The sequence below is a fragment of the Anopheles bellator genome, chromosome 1, assembly GCF_943735745.2.
Source record: "Anopheles bellator chromosome 1, idAnoBellAS_SP24_06.2, whole genome shotgun sequence".
NCBI lineage: Eukaryota > Metazoa > Arthropoda > Insecta > Diptera > Culicidae > Anopheles > Anopheles bellator.
The window spans coordinates 2,687,576-2,697,358 of record NC_071285.1 but is presented as its reverse complement, the minus strand read 5'-3'; positions in this window follow the sequence as shown (position 1 = coordinate 2,697,358).

The following is a 9,783-nucleotide window of genomic DNA, read 5'->3' as shown; positions in this document are numbered from 1 at the left end:
ATAATAAATGTGGTTGGAACCATAAACCATAAAGAACAAAGAAGAGAATAATAATAAATGAAAAGAGAGAGCGATTTACAAACTTACATGCGGATTAGATGAAGCGATAAAGCCAGCTTGAAATCATGCAGTGAAAAGCTGCATTCAGTTAAACCTATCAATTAGTAAAACGCGGAGCACAGATCAGATCAACAGATCAGAAAATGCAGTCATTCAACAAACATGACAGGGAAAGGCCAAGAAGACCGGTTAAAACAAATAGTAAAGCAGTAATAGAAAACATATTAAACCCAAAAAAGAGAGAGCAGTTTAAAAAACTTATAAATTGATTAAATGAAGCGATAAAGCCAACTTGAAATTGTAGAGTGTAAAGCTTCAGATAGGTTGATAGGTTAGCTCGAGCAAGGAGTGTCAGGGAGTCAATACGTGAAGTCAAGATCATCTCAATTCATTCGCTATGATAGTTCTTTTCAGATGTCGATCGATGTTACTTTTAGCATCTTTTTGAGTCCCTCTCATCAAGGATCGCCATCTTATGCAGTGCATGTCTTACGCGTTCACAGGACACCGGGTTGCGGTTACCTTTCCCAGGAAACCGCGTGGGATTCTCGCGCAGCACAAAACACGCTTCCCGCAAAAGCGCAACTACTCGGAGGTCACCTGCCCGAAAATTATTTCACTTGAACCCCCTGACTGAAGCCTGATGGGCGCGCGAAACGAGAAGCGAACAACGACAAAATCAAACAGGCAGCTGCGAAACACGGTCCAATTATTGCATAAACATAAGCAGCCACTTCCGTTCAGCGTGTGCTCGATAATTGGCCGCAGGAAACGCGCCACAGTCGGGCGGAGGGGCTAACCAAACAAGAGCATTTGCTCAATTGGTGTGTGCGCCTCTTAATCGATTTGCATGAGGATTTTGTGTTTGGCCTTTCATTTGTTGGTGGCTCCCTGACTGCCGAACGCTAACCAAACAGACGCGGCTTTTTGCGTGGCTTCTCATGCAAATCTCTATTTACATTTGGGGGCCCGGTTTTTCTTCGCTGACACAGGTTCCGTTCCCCGGGCACACGATGCGGAGTCAATAGTGAATGTAAATTTTGTTTATCAATTTATGAAAATGAATAAAAAAAAACCCATCAGCTCCGGCTTCCGGCTGGCGTCTGTTTCAGGAGCATTTTTACCGTCTGCTCCCCTGTGGCGATCGTCGTTTGCTATCGACATCCAAGTTGTATTGTTTGCGTGTGTTTTCATATTTATTCTAATTTTCTGCTTGTTTTGCACGTTTTCTGTTTCGTTTTATTTTTTTATTGTTTTATTTACATGTTTCAAGCATGCTAACATAGATTTAATGTTTTGTTCTTCGTTTCTGTTCGATCCAAAAACTTCTAACCCCAAATTAGCGCCAACGGCCATAGTGGTCGATGATTAATTCTCTTCGGAATGTCCGAACGTGGGAAAACGCCCACCGTGGGCAACCTGTTTTATAAGCCGCTCCGTTCTTGGGACCCTCTTTCTCGACTGGGGAAGGAGACAATTCTTCGCGACAATACTCATCGCGATCGCTAAGCTTCCCTTCGAGGGCCAGCCTCTGTAGGGTCCTTGTTCAGCAACACAAAACTCCAACTAGAGTCTCTGTCTCTCTCTCTCTCTCTCTCGGCTCGACCACCCGGGCACCGGGTTAGCTGTTTGGCACATTTCTTGCCCCGGATCGGAGAAACAATAACTTATGGAGAAGGAAAGGAAAGCAAACATTAGGCTTCCCAACCGCTCGAATACCGCACCTGAAGCGCTCGTCCAGCTCAAGGAGAGGGACCCCACGTAGCATAGGGAAAAAACGGAATCACTCGAAAAGCGCCTTTTATGCAAAAACGTCGAACAAAACCATTCACAAACACGCGTCCACCTTCGGCGGAATGGTGGGGACCGCTCCTTGAGGCGCTGGCGATGAATGAAATATGATACTTGAAACTGCGTTGCCGCCTCCCGACCATCCGTCCGTTAGTCGTCCGTTGTTTTTTGCATTTTAATTCTATTTTTGAAACCGATTCTACCGGCCCTCAGAGGGACAGAGGAACGTTTGACCACGCCTGAACCCCGAAATCAATCACACACATTCCGGCGTCCTGTCGACCGGTGTCCAAGCCGAAAAAGATGAATCGATTGACGGTGTGTTTCGCAATGCCAGGCAGGCAGAAAAGGCACAACAACGCCACACACCGCGAGCGAGGCTGTATACGTGCGTCATGAAAACATCCACACTTGACATTTACAATTTAAAATTTATGCTCGAATGAATGAAACGCTACACGCCACCCAAACGCCAACGGCGCGGACGCCATCGATTGAGCATCGGGCGCGGTGGGGGCTGGAAACTTGAGAGCTTTGGGGCAGGGCGGGGCGGGGCCGACGGGAGGCCAGGGCTCCCTCCCGCCTCCGGAAGGAAGTGAAAACCTGCGCTCGGACCGATGACAAACCCACCGTAACGACAACAGAGTCATGAATGGTGGCACCACTCGGCACACAGGTGCTCGGCTCGACTCCGATCTTGATGCTCGGCCGAAGACGCTCCAGACGCTCCGAGCAGATGGTCCCAGACGTGTGAGAGCGGGTGGGGAATGGTGGGGAGCAATTTGCATGGCGCACCCCCCGGGACGACGATCCTTTGCGATCGACGATTGCTGGAAGCTCTCTCTGACATTATCCGTTTGGATTATAATTTAAGAATTAAGCTATGAAAGAAAATAAATGTAGCAATAAGCCACTGTGAATCTTATTGAATGGTCATAGGAATATAAGTAACTTGAACATAAATATTTTTAGTTCATAGATCTCCCAGCTCATTCAACTTTAAACATTTTTTTATTAAGTCCTTACGTCTTTCTAGAAATTGAACTAAATAACTAATTAAATACTAAACTAAACAACTAAATGCTAAACAAGGTCAAGGTCTAAAACTTGAGACTGGGACTATTAAAGTGATAGTTCTAGCTGCGAATTTGGTCTTCTTTAATATGCTCTTTTGGCAACATTAATTTGTTTTGGACATCAGGCAAATGGTTCAAAAGTAAATTTAGTTTGCAACTTTTCTTTGAAGAGGTAAGACGATGTCGACTTTTGTGAGGCTTTTTGTGGAAGATCGCAGTGATTTAAAAAATTTAAAAATGGTGATTTTAACTCAACATGCAAAGATCGTCTGAGGACTCCAAAAAAGGACTTTCTGATGGGACCAGAAAGGTTTGGTGTATCACAAGCTCCTTAAACCTGGTGAAATCGTCTATTCAGATCGCCAGAAGAGCCAGAAGAGACAAAAAGTAAAATCTGGTTCAAAATACAATAAAAGCTTTTAAATTAAAGCATTAAAGCATTAAAGCATTAAATTAAATTATTAAATTTATTATTGGTAATATTTAATTAAGTAAAGGTCTAGTCAATTAAGCATTGCGGCTCGATGACAATACTTTTTATAAATCAAAAAGGCCAGAAAAGACCATTTTGTTCATTCTCGACCTACAACAATCAACTGAGCAACTTTCAACTAATCACTATGAAAACAATGTTGGCCACTCCACTGTTCTTGTTTCGGGATTTTATTTTTACACCCTTTTCAACCCCCTTCTTGGCGCATACCAACGGTGGACGGTCTTAATCCGTTCGCCAATTGACGGTGCGCTCCGTCTCCGGATTACCCGCTTTGAGTACGCCGCCTCCCCCCGGAGACGACAAGACAGCAAACAAAGCTCTCGAAGACACCGTACCATAAAGCACAAAAACACCGCGGCCCGCAGTGTTCAATTACACTCGAGTGCCATAGTAGAGGCGTCAGTAAGGGTTGATTGATAAAATGGCACCCCAGTGCTCGACGGAAGCTCGCGATAATCCCGATTCCCCCGGCGGAAATGGTTAAATATAGAACACGGCGGGGACTTCGCATTCCACTTAAGACACACCGCAAGCCACACGTAGAACCCCCCCTAGCAGAACGGATAAGCTTTATGTTGGATGAAATGCGTAAAAAAGGTGACGTAAGCAAACAAAGCTAATAACTACAGGAAAACAAAAACACCAGCCCCAGGGCGGCCACAAGGTCCAGCCTCTGGGTGAGTCACCCACCAGGGTGTAACATGAGATCATGATCTTTTACCACCACGCCGAAGATGCGCAAAGAACCGCGCATCGATTCGAGACTGTTTTATGGCCCGCGGTCCTCCACGGCATGATTGCGGTCGTCGGTGGACATCTCTTCTATCTCTTCTGCACACGCTTTTGTTTCGTCAGTCAATTTGGTGATTTGCAATCCCGTTCGGGGCGGCTAAATAAACATATCGTTTTATGATCACGCTCTGCCCGCCCGCCCGGCCACAAGGAAGCGCTTTCATATAAAGTTGTTGTGCTTCGGTGCGGTGCGGTGACTTTGCTGAGTTTATATTGCTGACGAATTAAGGATTTGGTTTTCAGTTCGCTACCGGTGGTCAATCGATGGCGGCGCACCACGGACATATAACATGCAAATTTATCCTACTCCCCTGGCGCATACCATTAAGGGAGCCGGGCGCTCCACTCCGAGGTCACCAATTGACTACCGATATTGTCTTGCAAATTTGTGAAAATGCAAATTTCAATTTCAAGCCAAATCGGTTCGGCGAATCCCGCGCTGGTTTTTCTGTCCCCCCCGCCAAAGGGGTGGCCTTTACGCCGTTGCGACGTCGCCATTTCATCAAAGGCTTCCGAAGATTTGTTTTTAGTTTTATTCTAGTTTTTGATTTCGATAGAGATTTTTCACAAATTTAAGGTTGGCTAAAAGGAAATCCATTATTTTCTCGTTAGATGCCTGTAGTGATCGATGTCTCGCAAAGTATCGATCAAACAATTTCAAGTTTATGCTCTGTCTCAAGCTCTGTACCATTCGTTCGTGAGTTACGGGAAGGAAGTTACTAAGGAAGTCAACTAAGAGACAATTTAGTACATTTTACAGTTTTCCTTCGATAAAGGCGGAAATTTAGAAATAAAAAAAAATCTAGCGGTCTAACGATCACGGAGTGAAGCAGCTCAAGCAGGTGGTTAAACCAGGACTAACGGCCAGGAAGGTTCTACTGTGTTTGGTGGAACTTGAAAGGAATCATTTATTATAAGTTCCTTTACCATATAGTCCGACCGCTGGAGTTATGGAGTTATTTGCCAATAACCAAGACTCGTATATAAAAGGCCTTATGAAGCCCGAAACGAATGGATTTCTTTTTAGCCAAACTTGTATGTTGATGATTTTAGTTTAAACCTTCTTTCGGACTTTGTCCATCGTGCTGTTTTCACAAGACTTTCCTCCCATCTTGGTGTGGAACCAAAGGAACCAGGAGCCAGCACATTCCTGGGAGACCCTGGCGAGTGTGGAGAGTTCCCGAATTGCGCCCCTTTGCATTCTGTGCGAAAACACCATTTGCACCATCTGCGTCGGTAAATCTAGTTGACACCCGGGACCTAGGGACCCGCTCGATTAGCGCTCCGGAACACTTGGACCCTGAGTGTCCCACGGAGCCATTTGCGCATTCCATTAGATTAATAACCCACTCGCCGGGGGGTGCGCAAACCGGAGATTAGGGCGCCAATATCGGTCGCACCATGTGGCCGTTCTCAGAAGGTCCACCACTGCATTCCACCGAACCAGATCCAGCCCAGGGGTCTCTCGGGAGGAGGGGGGCATTCTTGGAAAGCCCAAAATCTTACGACAGCCACGACGTCGCCAAGGGATCATACCCTTGGGGGCCGAGACCGTTGCATAACCGAGCGATCGTCTGACATGCAGCTCTATTTGCAGCATGGTCACGTGGTCACCAGCAAGTCCAGAAAGACACGTCCGTCCGTCGGTCCGTCGTCGCCGGGGCCAGACAGACAGGCCGGTCGGCCATCGCCCCACCAGATGCAAATAACAATTATCCGTCCGTCGGGGCGATCCTCATGCAACATGCAACGACCATCATCAATTTAGGGCCGCAGACGTCGTGTCGCAGATAGGCGGGACGACAATGGGCCCGGCCGCACGCACGCGCGCACCGCGCCAACTAGCGCAGGTCTAATCCGTCCCCGGATTTGGGGTTGAGGTGGGCCACCACTTGTCTAGTCGCCGGTGCCCGTATCCGGATGACAGCGCGCCGACCTGTCACCGTTCGGCTGCGCCACTTCCGCCGGAGATGGCGTCCCTTGCCAAAGGGCCAATGAGTGCAATGACTTCCCCAGCCCACCGGGCCATCTCACCGGGTTCGGCTTACGAAACCCAAAACGCCAAATATGTGTTTTCGCCAATCTTGGACCAATCCGTTACCCGAACACCTGGGGAACACCCAAAATGGATCGTCGGTGGCGTCGGTTCCTTCGGAAATGATATGCGTTTCCGGTTGCAAACTGAGGCCCCCCCTCCCCACTGCTGCAAATGGTGCACATTTTTTCGGGGTCCTTCGCTTCTCGCGCCGGCCAGCAGATTGGGTTTGTGTCGCAGGTCGCGTTAAGTTGCGCGTGGTGTGGCGACGCAGAAAAATGGCGCTTTTGCGCCGCAGAAGAGGGCCAGGCCAGGGGTGTGTGGCTGTGTGGGTTGATTAGCCAGAGGCTCTGTGTGCTGTGAAACGTGAGTAGGAGTCGCGAAGAGGAGCGTTGAGCGCGCTGAGGAATTTCCGTGCGCTGAGGGGCGCAGCGGTCACCTCGTTCATAACGGTAATCAATTAGGTGACCGACCGACCACAGAGCGCCGCTCAGGCCCCCCGCCCGGCTCGGCGCGCGCTGATGGTTGCATTTATGGAGAAACCGGACCCAGGAGGCCCGGTCACTCTGGTTCGCCCGGGTACTTGAGGCCCGGACTCGGGCCTGATGGCGAAACAAGGAGGCAGCCGATAATGAAAGGTGCTCAATCAAAATGGCGCTAGTAACAAGTAGCGCGAACGGTAGTAGAGGTGCCCACTTTGCGCGCCACGACCAGGGACACGACGGGGAGCACCTCCCGGACCTCGAGTCCCGCTGGAAACTTGTCCAGACCACTTCTCGTTGGGACATCATCTCACCGTCGTCGCCCGTCTCGCTCTTCCGTCGGGCTCTCCACATTGTTGCCGGGGTTTGGGCCGGGGAGCAACCCTCGGGCAATCTTTTCACTTCATCGACAGGCATCGACGGCCCGGTATCGACAGGCGCGATCGCTTCCGAAACGGAACCTTAGGGCGCAACCGCTTTCCGAGCCGGGCAATTACTTTGGAGCGGACGACTGGTGAACGGATCGAACCCGACTCCGGGATCCAGAATATCGGAATCGAGTTTCGAACTGTTTAGAAATTGTTTTAAAACCTTCATTGAATTAGATCCCAATAACGCCTAATGGCGCTAGATGGTTTCTATCAGGGATTCTCAACCCCAGCAAGCTTACCGGAGAAACCGAAGGGCCCACGGGTCGCATTTGCAGAAAAGGATTCGGGGCCCGGGTTGGTAATTCGTGAAAGAGATTAATTCCAGAGTGAAGAGCCAGCCCACAACTCGCCACACTTAGGGGCCCCCAGAAACGCGCCCAGGCTTGTGTCCGAGCGGTTGGTATGCCGTTTGGTCCTCACAATTTCGGCTGGACACCTTCAGGTTGCTGGCAACCACGGGAGAGAGCGAAAGAGACACCAAATAACAAGGTGGTAAACGATCCGATATAAATCAAAATACCTCCTCGAGAACCGTCGGGGGCTTCAAGAAAACCGCTTAAGGCGTGTGAAAGAGTCAGGGAGAAAAGGAGAGAAACGAAACATAATTTCTGCCGCGCGCACCCCGCGCACGTGAACCGCTCATTTTCTGGTCCACTTCGGAGCCCCGGCCGAGTATCAATCAAATATGGCGACGCTGGAATGTGCCAGCGCCAGCGCAACATGGCGCTGGCTCCGATCCAGGGAAGGTGAGGTGACAGAGGGGCGCAACGGAACGGGGAGCACAAACAAATACATAAATAAGCGAAGGAACCTCACGCGGCGGCGTCGGCCACAGCAGCAACGCAACGGAGTGCCGAGCGCGAAAAAGGAGTAGTTGATGAAAATAAATAAATAACCTAAACGGAATGCTCCGCGTCCGAAGTTCTCGGTTCTCGGTTTTTCGAGCCTCCAGGCGTTCCAGGCACAGTGGAAGAATTCGGCCGGCCCCTAGCCGAGCCTTTTTTGGGGTCGCTGGATCATCCCCGGGACTGCAATTCCTGGGCGTGCGTCCAGATAATAAGCCGGGCGCCCAAAAACGGACAGAAGGGTCGACGGAGCTTGCCCGTTCGCTTGCTAAGGGCGATCGCTCACCTCCGGTCGGTCGATCCTGGTCTTCTTCGACGAGACATTCCAATACCGGCGTGCTGAGGGTCGAGCGCGAACCACACGGCAAACGGAACGGATTTTAAGATACCGAACATTAAACGAATTTAAATTGACGAGAGTGAGAGCGAGAGAGATGCCTTGCCGTCGCACATTCCCGGATACGGAACGTCCAAAATGCCGACCTCCGAGTGACGAGCAAACGAAGCGGCCGATGACTCATACGCCCAGCCTCCCGATAGCCAGCGCCAACAGTGCGATCTTCGCGTTTCTTCGTCGTCTTCGCGGCCACAGAAACCCCGGAGGAGCCTGGAGATGAAAGGAAGAAACAACCGCCCGAAACCGTTGGTATGATACGAAGCCCTGGCTCGCCGGGAGTTCTGGTCTGGAGTGGTATCGGCGTAGCTAACGAGTTTGCGCGCCGAGGCTCTCCGGAGCAGGGTTGTCACCTGCTGCTGCTCCTGGCCGCGGTACCTCCCCGTTGGCGAAACACGAACACGAAGCGCCTCGAGCGCCCCACGGCCGGACGGCAGGGCGATTGTGTTGACTGACATCATATTTTTATGGAGGTTAAGTCAAACAAACCGGTTATGTTGCCACCACCACTCGGGCCACCTCGGCTTGCTTGGGTCGATTATTAGCAAGTTTTTCGGTTTCGGCGGACGGCGGACGTTGATCGGACGGTCGGGAACGATCTGCCAGCGATTTTTTGTTCGCTTTTCTTTCTCCCGATTCCTGGACCGGGAGGGTAGGTTTCGTTTTTATCCGCAGACTGTGGCCCGGAGACAGGGCCAGCTCAGCCTGGTCGTTGCCTGGTTACCAAGGCGCTGGCGAAAAGTAGGCTATCTCCAACTAGCGCCGATAGACGTTAAACCGCAACTACCGAAAGACTCTCGACTCGTTCAGTGCCTACTGCGACTGCGAGAGCCACCGCGTTGGAGCTGTTGGAAGATATTGACCCCCGAGTCGAGTCGAGTCCAAAACCGGGTGCCGGACCAGATGGAAATCCATCATTTTCCGAGACACACTCTCTCGCCTATCGCCACGTCACATCCGGTCCGATCAGGTTCCGCCGTAAATAAGGAAGGCGCCATAAATCGCTCAGCCGTGCGAATCGTTACTCGAGTGTCCCCAGGACAAGTGGGGCTCTCAGGACAAATTCCTCCACGCGGTGGCTGGGCCAAGGAATTCCAACCCGGCAAGCGTCGAGACGATTGCACGTGGCCGCGCTACTTGAAATAATTCAAATTCTCCAGAAGGCACTGGTCCTGAAAATACCTGAAACCTTGTTCTCTCCGGGTACGGGGAACTGATAAACTTTATCGCCTCCCAAATTGGCTCCCACTCACCTAGTTGTACGTGCGATTAATCAGCCCTCGGGGCTAGGGGCTGCGTAGGGCTGCTTATTAACCCCCAGATAGCGGATTAGTGGAGAACCCCGGGCCGGGCCTCGAGAACGTTCATTATCGGGACTGGG